At 39.7% G+C, this 14,948-nt stretch overlaps 1 protein-coding gene across 2 annotated transcripts in view; it reads left to right on the top strand.

Annotated features, from left to right (window-relative positions):
• PRKCD (protein kinase C delta) overlaps positions 1–14,948 on the top strand; it is a 67,750-nt gene that overhangs the window by 13,610 nt on the left and 39,192 nt on the right. The window lies entirely within an intron of this gene.

Consider the following 14,948-nt stretch of genomic DNA (forward strand, 5'->3'; position numbering starts at 1 on the left):
CCTACATCATAAAAAATAAAAACAATGAAAAATAAATAAAAATAAAAAATGCATGAGCTTTGACTTTGAAAGGGTTTTTAAGGTGTTTGGTTGTGTCTCCCAAGTATGCAAATCCAAAGGCTGTGTTCTTTATAGGTCAGCAGAGGGGACCAAACGGGCAGCAGTGATGAGGCTGGCGTGGTGCTCGGGGGGTGTTGCAGCAGCGTACAGGGCTTGCAGCTGCACCACTGAGAGATGTCAGGGGGCCCGAGGCAGGGGAGATGAACCTCATCCTTTTAGTTACATCCAGCACCAACAGTGCTAGAAGTGGCCCAGCAGGGAAAGCAAAATGCTGTTTTACTTCATGGCCCACGCAAAAGCCAGAAACCTCTGCACTTTGCTCTGCCTAGAGGCTTTTTCTATCGCAAAAACGACCAAGTTTATCTAATGCTGTTGGACTGCAGTTTGCCTACGCATACTCAAGTACCGTACAGCCCAGCATATCAGGAAGGAGTTAGATAGTGGCTTGAATTACTTGGGTTCACCAGTCTTTGAACAATATTTGAGGAAAAACAGACTGAAAGCAGTTAAACCAGTTTTTATGTTGCACCAGATGTGAACACTAAGATCCCAGTATGGTCATAATTTAGCTGGCATAATAGCACTCTCATTGACATTGAACATAAAGGTTTATTTATGCCTTACTTCATGCTTTAAGCTTGTGGTTCAGCAGTGGAGGTTCCCAGGCTTTAGCCAAACAGCCTATTTGATTTAAGCATCAATGAAGGCAAGCATTTTCTCCTGGTGCAAGTGTTTGGACCAGTAGCATTGCACCTGTTGGGGAACACTTGTCAAGAAAGAGGAAAAAAAAACAAAATTACTTTGTTATTGAAGTTGATGAGTTCAAAACATAATTTTGATACTGCTTTAAGCATGAGAGAAATTAGAGACCTTAAATTTTGTACTTTTTCCAAACTGATTTTCACATGACCTTCTGGTGACATCAATTTCAATAGGTCATATTTCACAGAATTATTTCAAAATCTCCTTTTGTTTTTCATTTTGTATTTTTATGATCCATTTTCTTATCCTATGCCTTTTAGTCCTGTGCTTTGCTGAAGATCCAGCTGCTCTTCAGTATTTTTGTCTCTAAATTACATTTTTTACAGAGGTTTGCAGTGAAACCTGTAAATCAAGAAACTCCAAAAAGTTTTTTCTGTCATTCACCTTGCTCTTTTCTTTGCCCTGTGGTTTCTATGATACATAATAGCATATTTTCTGTGATTAAATAGTATGTAAGTAGCAAACAGTTGAAAGCTTTTCTGGGTTACTTTGATTTTCTCTGATATTTTTTTCCTTCCACAGACTCATGGCAATTCATGCGAGTTCCTAGGAAACATTACTTTTCCACAGAGAGTTCATTATTAAACCAAATAACCAATTCCAGCAGATATGCTAGCAGGATGCAGTATACTGCAATTTAATGAATATTTGAGATCAGTCGTTAGCTTTCTGTACCCTTAATTTGCTATAGGGAAACTGCTGGTTTTACAGGTGTCCAAATTTTGGAGAAAACCCAAATTAATGGTCTCAGAAAATGTGTATGACCTTAGTATCTAATTTATTCAGCAGTGGATGATAAAACTCTGAAGAAAAAATGTGGTGTGATTAAAAAGGTGGATTTTGCCCAGACCAAAGTATCTCAAGGCAGCCTGAAGGGATGAGGATGTTTGGATGTTTTCCCACTCTTTTTTCTCCTTTCTTCTGAATTGAACCTGTTGTGTGTTACTGTAAGGTCCCCTGCAGTTTGCAATCTAATGTTTCCAGGATCTGTCACAATAACTAGTTTGCTTGTTTGAATCTCTTCAAATAAAATTATTTTTTTTTCTTTTAATTGCTGAAGTTATGTATTAACTTTTCCAGTGGGTGTTTTTTCAGTGGCTAGCAATGCAGGCAATAGCACAGTGAGCTGATACGCAGAAGTAGCTTATAGATTGAGGCTTTTACCTTTTCAGAAAAAAAGGAAAATGCTTTGTATAATCAACAGAGCTCTGGATACTTGGTGTGAAATATGGATCAACTGCGTTGCGATCAAACAAGTCTGCAAGTGCATACAGTTCCCTGCCTTGAATTTGTGGCAGCCCCGGATAGTTTTGTTTAGTGAAATACTTTAAAAGAACTGGTACGACATTAGTGTCAGGTGTAAGGGTATACAAATAAAGTAATGTATTTCCATAAAACCCCACCTTTCAAAACATCTCTGGGTATGGAAGTTTTGGTTCTTTCACAGTGGCTGTTCTGTCTTTCTTAGTTAGATTTTCCTGTGCTTGAAAGGATCTTTGTTACGCTCTTTGGCTTCTCTTGCTGTTGATATGCAGGGCAGGGGTTTTCCTGTTCAGGGAAATGTTGGCTGGACTCAATGTGCTTTTTCCAATAAAGCTCATTGGGCAGGGTGTCATCTTGGAGTATATAACAAATTGGGTTTTATTCAGCTGGTATACTTTGGACCTTTAACATGTTCTTGTTTATCTCTCACTCACAGGAACACCCTAAAATGGCAGCCTTCTAATCTTTTTCAGATTACAAAGCATTTGTTATGGCTCCAGAGTTTGGCTGAAACTTAACTACAGGCTTTGAACTGTAGTTTTTTTAGTATTTTTTTTCTTCTCCAGTGCTTGTGGAAGCATTCAGACTCCTGACCGTTCTCAGGGGCTAATAACTTCTCATGGAACAGAAAGATCTCTGTTAAAGTAGTGCTTGCTTTACTTCATTTTGCAAAGTTGTATCTATGGCGAACTCCTAATTCTTCTCTATGAAGGTGAAGATTTCATCATTTTGCATTCTTCTGGGCTTGCTCTTTGTGACCAAGGGAAGGATTCCTGGTGACACCCCTTATAAAACATAAGGGTTCTTCTTTTGCCTGCCCTCCGACTTGTTTTCTGTCGTTGATATTGTAGTTGTCCAAGTCCAGGAGACTTGGTGCAATAACGCTATAGCACTTGTGAGAAGCTCGTGCCTCTTTGTCAAGAGCGACATGCACTGTTTCAAATAATTGCTCTTGACTAAAGTGCAAGTGCTCGAGAGAATGAGGAACGTGCAGTTCACATAGATTGTTGCTCCATTTACAGTGTGGAAAGCTCGTCTCCTTTGGCTGTGCCCAGTTTATCTGGAAAAGCAGGAAAAGTTTTCAAGCTACAAGGCTCATTTAGATGGATTCTTCTCAGTTTTGCTCAGTTGTCAGCTATTATTTCCTGGCAGGTACACACGCCGTGTCTGCTTCCTGAATGGGCTCTGTCAGTGTGACTTAGATTTACCGAAGCCTGGGTCTCAAAAGTTGTAGGCTATCTAAAAGAAAACTCACATGTCTGAGAAGACACTACCAAAGGAAAAAAAAAAAAAAAAAAAGAAAAAGAGGTAAACGCTGAGTCTGCAAAATTTTTATTTGGTTCTGTATTATTTGAATTACATTAGCTAAGTTAATTTTTTGCAGTTAGGCTGTACTAGAAACAGACAGGAAGCGAAGATTGTTGTGCTGAGAAAGACAAACCTGGTGGCTTGTTGCGTTAGCACATTACTCATCTGTTACCTCATGTATTCAAGGAAAAATCCAAAGCTGGTGATGTGACTGTTTCTGTCTTGCTTGAGCATAGTTAAATGCGGCCTGTATCCAAGAGTTTTAGAAGAAAGAACGAAATCCTTGCCAACTGTGAAAGACAGGTATGATGGGTGAGTGCTCTTGGCAGACAAACTATTTAATTTATTATGCAGCTATTTGAAGTGGCAAGCTTCCAGATTTCCGCATATAAAGGAAGATAATTGCCTGACAAGGTCACTGGGAACAAGGAATACAATGAGAAAAAAAAATCTGTCCTCCTGCCCTTTGGTAGAACAGGTCCTTTTATTTCATGGTTTGTTGGCAGGACCCACTAGGCCAAGATGAGGCCAACTCCAGACAGTGTAGGTATATTGCTTATGACTCCCATCACTTGCTAGAAAAAAGAATTTATGAAATGTTGGCAAATGCCCAAATGAAGGTTAATATGTGAACTACATCTGGACCAGCTTCTGGATATGGTGCAGGCTGTAGTTTATGGTACCTCCTTCCTTAGTGCATAAAGGCTGCAGGTAGCTGGGTGGGTTTTGTTCTCATCCTTTAGTTCTCTGGGATTAATTTTTTTTTATTATTTGTATTTGCTGAAACTGTGCTCCGAAGACAGTAATTTTCTTGTTTGTTTGTTTTTTACATTCTTTGCAAAAACTTGAGTCAGTCGGCCTGTTGTTGAGACATGGAATCATCCTCATTTTAAAGGAGGGAAACTGTTACAGGAAAACTAGAATTCTCATTTATTTCAGATGCTAATCTCCTATTTTGTTTTTAATTATACCTGTGTCTTCAAAGTACATCCCAGGTGACGTCTGACGTCTAGCCCTGTCCTAAGAAAGAGCTGAGTTGTTTTGGGTGAAACTTTAAAAACACCCCGTCCCTTTGAGGCAGCAAACCAGTCTGTGGAACTTTCATGTGGTGATTAGTTTTAGGCATGGTTGTAAGTAACTGAAAACAAGTCTAGTAATCAGAGAAGGTAAGCAACTTCAATGGAGTTTGCTAGCAGTCATGCCTGTAATGCATGTCAGAGGCTATTATTGCTGTTTTGAATTAATCATTTTGGTGACAGAGGTCATAACTCAATTCATTGTTATACAAGAGCATAGAACATGGGAACTACATATTAACTACTTCTGCATTATAGTATCTTTTTACTGTCTCATCATTCAAAAATGTGTTTTCAAAGGAAGGAGAGTACTCTGATAGAACTATGTGCTTGTAGAGGTTAAACTGCTTGTATTCAGATTTTTATCTGGTGTCACACTGAAATATTTATGTTATATTCAAATAATACATGTGGAATAGACACAATCAAATGCCAGTCAGCTTCCAGAAAAGTTGCCCAGTATTTTCTCAGAAGGCACAATCTTTCTTCAGCTTCCTGGCAGAAGAGGAACTACCATTTGGAAATGAGCCAGTGATCCATCTAATGAAATACCATAGTTCAAACAATAATCAGCACCAAGTGGGAGATTAAAAAATCCTGTAATGTATGGTTTGCTGTTATAGTTTTGTTCCTAACAAAAGCCCCCTGTCACCCTCACAAATAAATAAATAAATAAATCTCTTGAAATGGAGCATTTATGGGGGGAAAAGATCAGCAGAAGGAGCTGCTGCTGAAGTTAGCTTGTTCTTGCAGGTTTTTTTTTGCATCAGCAGCAGACTACAAATGTAAAGAATGATTGTAGCTCTGTGATGTACCTCACATCCTCCAAAAAAGCCTCAATATTACTTAGTTCTATTTTAAATATTTTTTCACGCCAAAATGTTTTCATCCAGCATTGTGAGACATGAACATTGCAGGCTCTAAAAATCTAAGCTTGTTCTTGCCTTAGCAAATGGCACGTTTCTAGATGGGAGTGCTGTGAACCTTTTAATGTAAGCTGTTATTGTAAAAATCTAGTCCTTACGGGCTGCATGTAAAATGCATCCAGCAAAAAAAACAGGATCAACTGAAGTGACTTGAATTAACTTCAAGCTCCAGAAGTGTCAAGTCCTTATAGAAATCTTCAGGCCTCAGCAAAACTGAGCAAAATTGATTTGAGATTTATATAGGTATAGACATTTCATCATTTCTATTAATCTTTTCTTAAACTTATGTTATTTTCCTCTGCTTAGAAACACTTCTAGAAGCCACAGTTGCAGGCTTTGGAGCTTATCAGAACTTGGACAGCAAGGCTGGACAGGGAAGAATCCCATGAATAGACTTTTGCATCCAGGAAGATGAGTGATGAAGGCAACAGATAAACTTCTCCACTCATTCCTTTGAACAAAGATGAAGAAAACAAAGGCAAAGTATCTCCTGTTACTGTAGGAGCTGGGATTTATGTAGGACTTGAAGGCTGCAGGCAGCCTGCCTAATTGGCCTTGGTGACCATGGCAGTAGCTGCCTGGGGCAGCAGTGTGCTAGGGTGTTACGGTTTTGTGCCTTCTATGAATGTGTCAGAGCACAGTAAAGTGAGCCTGTCTGGTGCCAGAAGGGGTATACCAGGGGCATAACAGCTTCAGTTCTTGGGGGCTCTCCCTGTCTGCAGCTCGGGACCACTCCTTTCCATCCTTCCCCTTAGTGCAGCAGGAACATCCCTTCTCTCCAGTCCATGAGCTTAAAGGCGATACAATTTGGCTTTACTTAAACTGCTGCAGAGCTGGGATCCTTTTTCAGGGCTGTTTCATCCAGCACATCCATTCCTGGCATTTGTCTTGGCATCCGCCTCCTCCTAAGAAGACATGCACTTCTTTAGGAGCTCAAGTGAAGCAGCTAATCATGGTCCCTGGAATGCATCCTGACAGGGATGTCGCCACCTCCGAGGAGCATGAGAAATGAAGTTGGCAATACCTTAAGGTCGAAACACTTAACACATGAGTTATTTATTCCCTTAAATCGTGGAGTGCGTGATTACCGAGTTGTAGCACAATGTTTTTTGTTTTTTTTTTCCACACTGCTTAATGGCCTATGTTCTGGAACTAGGAGTTAGCAGGTAAAAATTTTAAACATCGTATCAGTCATGGTGCTTTGTTCTTTAGTATGTTTTCTTAATAAACTGCATGTTGCTGTCTACTCCCCTAGCTTACTTGAGCAGGAATATTTATGTCTCTAAGCTTTGCAAAATGTAGTATTCAATACCTGAAGTGATAGTTGCTAGCTGAGGTGTGATGAGAGGAAAACAATTCTTCTAAGATACACTTAAGCGCTTGTCAGTTGAAAAATGCAAGCAGACTAAAATCTCTGCTTACTGTAATCCAGAACTCACTGCCTGCAGTCTGCTAGTTTGTTGGTGATGGATCTTAGATGTGTTGTCCACGTCCCCAAATTCAGGCCATCAGAGTCTGTCCCCTGGATGATTAAGACCTGTTGTTGGGAAATAGGGGGAGAAAGCTAGCAACAGATGTCATAATTGTTAAGTTCCTCTCCATCTTTCCCTCCCACCTGTTGCTTTTTTTTTCCTGCCCCCCTTCTAGACACAGTTGTCATGCAGCTTTCTAAGCTGTCTTACCCTTTTGGCTTCCAAACACGTTTGAGTCATTTGCTAAGCATCTACATCTCTCCACTTTACTTTGTGGGTTGGCTGTTGCTGACTTCTGTCTGCACACCGTGTGGTCCACAAGATTTATTTCAGCTACCAGATAGCACCAAGGAAACAATCTTGAGTTCTTACAGAGCTACGTTTTTGAGTATGTTCTTTATCTCTGATAGCTGATCTTAGTCATATTTTGCATTACTTAGACTGTTGGCCCTCAATGTAGTGTCTGAGCATCTCTTTCCTGGTAGATGCTTAGATGTTACTGTGGAGTGTTTGTAAACTTACAGGCAGAGTGTCTGGGAATGTTTGGTGCGTTCCCATAGAGCTGCACTGTGTTTTGACAGCTGGTTGATGCAGAGCTTCCAGTGCTACCACTCTCTCTGCGGTTCCTCCACCAGTTACAAGGCCTGTGGCAGTTCTGCAGACGTGGCTGTGATTGACAGTCTCGATTTTAAAATACAGGCTCTTCCATGTAACTGGGGTTTGTGGGGTTAGTTCAGCCCAAGTAATCTTGCTTTGTTGCAAGTTGAGGTGAGAGTTGGTGTCAACAAATTTCTTCCATGCAAATATTCTAGTTTGCATCTCCGGCCTTCATAATTAAGCACTGTGGCAAGTATGTGTTTATTAGGGCTAACTAAGGAACAGAGGAGTTGAAGGGTTGCTCAAGGTCCAGGTGCATTCAAGGTTAAACTCAAGGGAAAACAGTACAGTTCTTGGGACCTTGGCTCCTTTTATGGATACTATCCCCTCCCTCTGTAGTAGCAGAAGTCACTGATTACTGCTATATAATCTAATCTCTCCATGTCCTTGTTTATTTTTGGATGTGAGGTTTCAGTCACTGTTGTTTGTAGGGAGTCCTACGAATGGTGAAACCTGAAAGAATGATGCTCTTTTTTCCTGTTTGAGAGATGCCTGCTGAAACGAAGGCAAGCTAAGTGTTTGTACCAGAATAAAAAATGAAGACCCTTGGCTGTAGGGTTCCTCAATGTAAGGAATTTAGATGAGGTGTTGTGAAACTTTGATCAAAATAATTATTTGCTTGTGTGTAAGGAAAAGGAGAAAATAATGGTATGTTTTTAAGGCTGGTCTTGTCATCAATCTGTTCTGGATAAAGACTCTCCACAGACACCTTCTAGCCAGGTGGTTAAGTGGATAGCATAAGAACCTCCTGCAAAAACGTACTTTGCTAATGCTGGTGGTTATATCAGGAACAGAATATCGTAAAATAAATTTATCATTCTAGTGTAATGTATGTGCATTTTTTTTCCTACTTCCCTTGGTATTTCCATACTCCATCAGTCCTTATGTTTGGCTATGTATACTTAGTGTTATTTAGTGTGCAGGTACTGGTAGAGAAAGCTTGGGCTTTTCAGGGGTAGCAGTTTTATGTAAGTAGGTTATGCTTAACACTGCATGGTATAAACTGAGGACTTGTCAATTAGGGTGCTATTAACATCTACATCAAGCTTGATGTATAGTCGTGGCATCCAAAACGAGCACTCAGTTATGTCCATGTGCCCTTCAATTTTTCCCCAGATTTTGGTAGATTTCAATGCCCAGCCACCCACCAAGCCCATTAAATTGCTCTGGGCTTCAGAGGACGTTGGAATCTTTCTTAGGAAATGTTTGGGTGTCAGTGGTTTCCACTAATGTTTTTAAAAAGCGATCTTCATAGATTTGCATTTAAAATCTGTGAAAGAAATTGAAGAGGGCCAAGCATTTGCATTTAGCATTACACCATCTTAAAAACAGTATTATGGTAATTCTTACTATATTTTGTTGGCTGCTACAAAGTTTTAAATAACCTGTATGATAGGTTATCAACATATTCAGCTCTAAATAGTTTAAGTAGCTCTTAACTTGGTAAGAATATTTTTTGTTCTTACCGTGATCATAGAATCAGTTTTGGTTTTCAGACCATGTGGAGCAAACCTGTTCCAGGGCCCTTGAAAATAACAGCTTTTGAAAAACAAGCCTGTTGATTATTCTTGCTTAATTGTATAGATGCGTGTCTCAGAGATGAGTAGGCAGTCTACAGGTGCCTTGAAATGCTACTTGGAAATTCAGAGCAGGTGTTTTCAACTTACTCTTAGCTCCAAGTTTGCTGTTTTTGTTTCAGATCTGAAAAAAAAAAAAAAAAAAAAAAAGGACTTTCATGTCTGGAACTTTTAATGAGTACCTGTAATGGGAGATTACCTGTCCCTGCAATTCTGAGCTATGCGCTTACTTAGCAGTGTTGGCCCTTGGCTTATGAGTAAGTGAGGAAGCTGGGAGTTTCTGCAAGAATGACTCATATCAAGGGAGAATCCTAATACTCTTCTCTCATGTCTAATCATAAGAACAAATTAATTAACCTACTTACATAATGCATCTTCCCAAAATTACTGAAAGACTGTTGATTTAAATTCTGAATATAGGTTCAGTAACTCTGCCTTAAAGTAGAATTGCTGCTTGGAACCTGTAACTGGCCGTCCTGGCACCTTCCTTACAGTACAACATTGACTTCTCTTGCTGATTGTTTTTGAAAGAAGTTGTAAAACTTCAGACTTTTAAGACTTCAGACTATAATCCTTGGATATGATGTCATCTTGTTTCTAGACAAGCCTTTTTCAATCCCTTTGGGTAGCTAAACTTTCTAGTAGGTAAATGTTAGAAAACAGGAACGGGGGCATGAAGGTCAGCAATAAGTGGATTACAAGTTTGAACCAAGTTATTTTGACTCTCTCATGCCAGGATCATAAATATATCACTGCGCTCCTCTAAACCCGCACAAGGATCTGAAATAACCATTTCTTTGTGTAGCTGTTGTGACTTCAGTAGTTGATGCTAGAGAACATTTAACTGTTTTTTAACCTCGCTACTGCAAATTACTTGGAGAATCTCACTATTTTCTATTTAGAGAGCAGAAACTCCAGAACCTCTCAGGCCAGCTTTTAAGTCGGGTGAACTGTCTGTTTCTCAGGCAGTGCCAGAGCTATGCACCATTGCCCAACAGCACTGAACACTTGTGCCATTTGTTTCATGTTTTTGTCTGAGTCTTTGAGGTAGCAACCTTGAGAAATTTAAATCAAGCCCGGAATAACTATGGATTTAAACTCTTGTAACTCCTAATGTCCCCATTTGTACAGGTCTGCCAACGTTAATTGATGCCGCACTGAGCCTTTTAGTTAATGTTATGTATTTAGAGAAAGGTCAATATACAAATCCAATTTGCAGTGTGATTAACACAGTGTATTAACACAGGCTGATAAGAGTCTGGTTAGCACCATTTTTTTTTTAAAGGAGCTATCAGTTTCACCTAATTTGCTCATGCTAGCCAGGTGTCTTCTGTCTATTTATCTTGAGCAACCTGGGCTGGTTCCTGTCCATGGCAGGGGGGGTGCAACTGGATGATGTTTAAGGGTCCCTTCCAGCCCAAACCATTCTGTGATTCTGTCTTCCACTGTAAATGAATGTGGTTGCTCAAAAAATGTGCTCAGCTTATTTGCGATGACAAAAAAGGATCTATTTTCACCATTTTTTCTATTTGTTTCTTGAGAAGTACTTGCTTTATTTTCTAAGTAACTTTTTTGCTCTATAAAGAAGGGCAGAGCAGCACAGATGCAGGCTTTGGCATTCCAGAGACATCTGCATAGTCCTTATGGGTAACGTCTGAAGTCAGCAATTTGTTCTTACAGTTCCTCTCCTGTAAAACGGAAAGGGAAATGAAAGCAGCTTGAATGGTCTGCATCATTTTCTTGAGATGTGTAAATTGTTACTACTTGTAATTTTTTTATACATCCATGTTACTAACCAAAAAGGGAAATATTTATATAAATCTGCCCAGCAAGTACAGGAATGTGCATTGTACTGTATTTCCATCAGTAGCAGCTGAAACACTATTCTCAGTTTCACTTATGCATAGGTATGGAAGTTCAATATTGCCTTTTGTCCAGGGCACTATTATATTGTATATGTTTGGTAGTCAAGATTATATCAAACTTTATTGTACTTATTGAATATATATTTATTGTATTTATTGAATATATATATTAAATATATATATATATATATAAATCCCCCCCCCCCCCCAGTTTTGGCATTTTCTGACAGATATAAATTTTGTGGCTTTATTTTTAGGTTTATTATTTTTATTTTTAGGTTTAATTTTAGAGCAGTTAAGAGGATCCTAACCACTAATGCTCTAATTAGAGAACTGTGTCTTGTATGAGGAAACTTGTTACATGAACATAAAAATTATATTTATGAAACTAGAACTACTTTTAATTAAAAATTTTCACAATACAAGCAAATACAGTTTTCAGCATAGCTGTGTTGCAGTTCAGAGTAAATATTTACTTTTTGAATATTCCCACAGAGGCAGAGTGGGGTTGTGTATTAGAGCTGGAAATGTAGCGCTCTGCAGCTCTTTCCCACAGAGCTCATTCAATGGGCCAAAGTTGATTTTGGTTTTGTTTACTCCAAACAGGGGACTCTCAAATTATCCATGACATGGACTAACTTCTCATCAGAAGTGGGTTACATCCACTTGCCTCTTCTCAGTTGTGTGGCTTGCCTCTTGGTCCTGGCCACATAACATGTCTGTGGCTTCGGCAGTAATTGCTAACACGGAAAAGCAATATTAGAACAGCATTTATGTACTTAGCGTCCTGTAGTGCGAGCAAACATGCAGGGCTGCGGGGAAGCGCCAGCGCCCTGCGGCCAGCGGAGTGCTGAGCACTGTCAGGCGTCAGGCAGAAAGGAGTCTGTGGGGCTGAGCTGTGCTGGCGATGAGGCTCACGGTAAGCAGCTGGAGAGCTACGTGCCAGCACCCCCTGCTCGCTTGTGTGAGCCGTGTCGGCGGCTGAGACAGAAGATGTGGCCTCCACCACATGGAATCGAAAGGTATTTCAGATATACGAAGCGCTAGGGTGATTAAGTAAGCTGTGATTGAGTAAGCTGCAGAGTAAATAGCATGAAAGAGCTGCTTGGCATTCAAGGAGGAAAGAATCAAGACGGCATGGATAGAGCTAATACACAGAGGAAAGATTTGGAGGCAGGACTGGGCAGACTGTTCAGGGTAGATCCACTCAAACAAATTACACCATGTGGAAAGCGAATTTCCCGCTCCGCTGCCTGGGGACATGCTGGGAGTCTTTCCATGCTGAGAGTTAAGAAAGGGATCTTCTCTAATTGCAAGTGGGAACATGGCATTTGGAACCGCTAAGAGCATGTTGGTCTGTGTATTTCGCTCCCTTTCTTGCTTTCTTCCCACTGTGCTGTCTGTCCCTTTGTAAAATACAATCGCACCCTGAAGATTGGGCCAGGCATTGTACGCGTGGTATATGCTATTGCCTTAGCGGCACTGCAGTTTGTAGCTGCTTGGTTTTCTTCTTGAATGTGTCTGTGTCAGTAGCAGCCATACGCCATCCTTCTTAGCTCCACGATCTAACAGAAATGGCATATCCTTGATGGCATGTTCCCCAACGCGATACACAAGGTGGTATCTGGTGATAGCAGTGATCTAGCAAGAACTGTTAAAGATTGCTATCACAGTTAGCACAAAGGAGCAGTTCTATGGCAGGAGAATATGTGCAGCAAAAAGTCAGACGTTCTTGAAAGGTGCAGGGAATGTAACCAAGACTTTAACTCATTTATCCATTTAGTGATGGAGGAAATGATAGGCCGTAATGAGCCAGGAAAGCTTGTCTGTAGGAAAATCGTTGCATACTCCATTGCTTCTGTGGACTAACTGGGACTTGGGAGCAGAACCATAGCAGTTTGTGTCAGTTACTTCCTGCCGTAATCTACAGATACCCTTACATGTCAGTAGCATATGTCTTTTCTCTCTGTAAGGAAGTTTTATTTTATTCAAATTGCAAAGTTTATATTTTGTTGTTTTTTTTTCAGGGTGCTCATAGTGCAGTGACCCGATAATGTAATAGAACAGATGCTGACTTGCAGTGTCGAGGGAAGCTCTTGAGTATATGTTTTATATTTCTTTGTGTGGGTTTATCTATCTATATGTATATATGCACAAAGTGTTTTGCTTATGGAAACCAAACATCTCATTTTTAGACGACTCTCCAAGATTAGTAGGATGAGCACTAGAGTGGAAGCTGGACAAAGTCATGACAGACCATTATGCATCTAATAATTTGATTTGTGCTTGTTCTCCAGAAATTTGGATCTTTCAAGGAGTAGAAGTAGCATTTCTGGAAGGTGGCCAGAGAGTGTTTTTGACAGCACTCATCTCATAGGAGAAATTCTGTTCTCTCAAAACTCAAAATAGCTCAGTATGCAGTGGTTGTCTTTTCTGGTTCATCTAAAGCTCCAGGGATTTTTGTTCAGTTCTTCTTCCTTGTTTACTGTGTTGTGTCCCAGACATGTCAGTATTTAAGCGTTTTCTTCCTCAGTAAGGGTACTAGAATGATGTGTTTGTTTAGTTGGAGATCAACTAATATGGCTGATAGACACATAACAAAGTGTTTTAACAAAAACAGCATCTGAATTGTTGTGGTGTGTGGAGCTTATCTGTTTAAACCACAAAATTCAGGCAAAGGTCAAAAATAAAAGTTTGCTCTTAACTTCTTATCTTGTGGATTAAAAAGGAAGGAATAAAATTGGCATTAAATAGTATATCATCTCACCCTGAGTTTACACTATCACTTGTACTGTAAACTCTGTTCTGCTTTTAAATAACCCAAGTATCTCTTAACAACCCCTTATGCTTTCATTGACCTTGCTGTTAATAAGCCTTCTCCATAATTTTGTGTATATATTTTAGTTGGGGATGCCCGTTCCACTGTAGAGCTTTAAATGTTCATTTCCTCTAGAAAATGACTCAGAGAGAAGTTGAAAAGCATTTGTGATTCCATTTTCCTGCTTTTGGAAATCTTAGCTGGAGATTTGAAGTTACAGGAGGAGCAAAGACTTCTAATTAAAAACAAATTTCAGTTACACGTACTCCTTTCCAGTTTCTCCTTAACAATCATTCTTTATGTAGCATCAACCTATACACACCCCAGTGTCACTTGGTTGTGCTTATTTCATCTCTTTGTTACAAAGATGAGAGATTATTTCATAAGTAGCAGTGAAAATATCCCTCTATGGCTTCACTGTTTATTTTCAGTTATTATACCAAAAAGTCTTGATTAAGTGGATGTTTTCTGGTGATTTATATTTCTGACATATTTTTTGGCCTTCATATTTTAGGTAATACAAAAAAAAAAAAAGGAGGATAAAAGGATGATTCCTGCCTATGGCAAAGAGTCTTTAAGTACCAGGAAGTAGTCAGGAGGAGAAGCATCGTACTCAGCAAGGCAGATTCATCCTGTCTTGCTGTCTGATTGAAGCAGACTAAATGTTTGTGGCCCTCAGGGAAAACATGGCTTCTCAAGAAAACAAACAACAAACAACCCCAGCAATGCCAAATGCACTCAGGAGGGAGGATTGGAACTGTTCCTGCAACTCAATACGCAGTTAATGAGCAAAAATCTTGGCTCCTAAATCTTGTCCTTTTACTTTAAAAGCCCTGGTTAAAACCATGCATCCGTGAACTGAATATGGATTTCATCTGACGAGGTTATCTGAGCAGCAGATTTCCAGTGTGTATGAATGATGATACAGTTCTCTTGGCTAATGAATATCGTAGCTTTCCAGATACTTGGAGGGTTAGGTCATAGTGCTGGCGGTAATGCAAAGTTCTGGCTTGAAGGCTTGTACTCTGCAAGAGGCACTTACGCTGCACGGTCTGCTGGTGTTTTTCAAAAGTCCAAAGTAAAACTGGTCTCTGGTTACAATGTTCAGGAGACTTTTTTGTGGTTTTCTTTTGTTTGTTTTGTTTCTGTTGAATACACAATTTC

The sequence above is a fragment of the Oxyura jamaicensis genome, chromosome 12 (genome assembly GCF_011077185.1).
Source record: "Oxyura jamaicensis isolate SHBP4307 breed ruddy duck chromosome 12, BPBGC_Ojam_1.0, whole genome shotgun sequence".
NCBI classification, from domain to species: Eukaryota; Metazoa; Chordata; class Aves; order Anseriformes; family Anatidae; genus Oxyura; species Oxyura jamaicensis.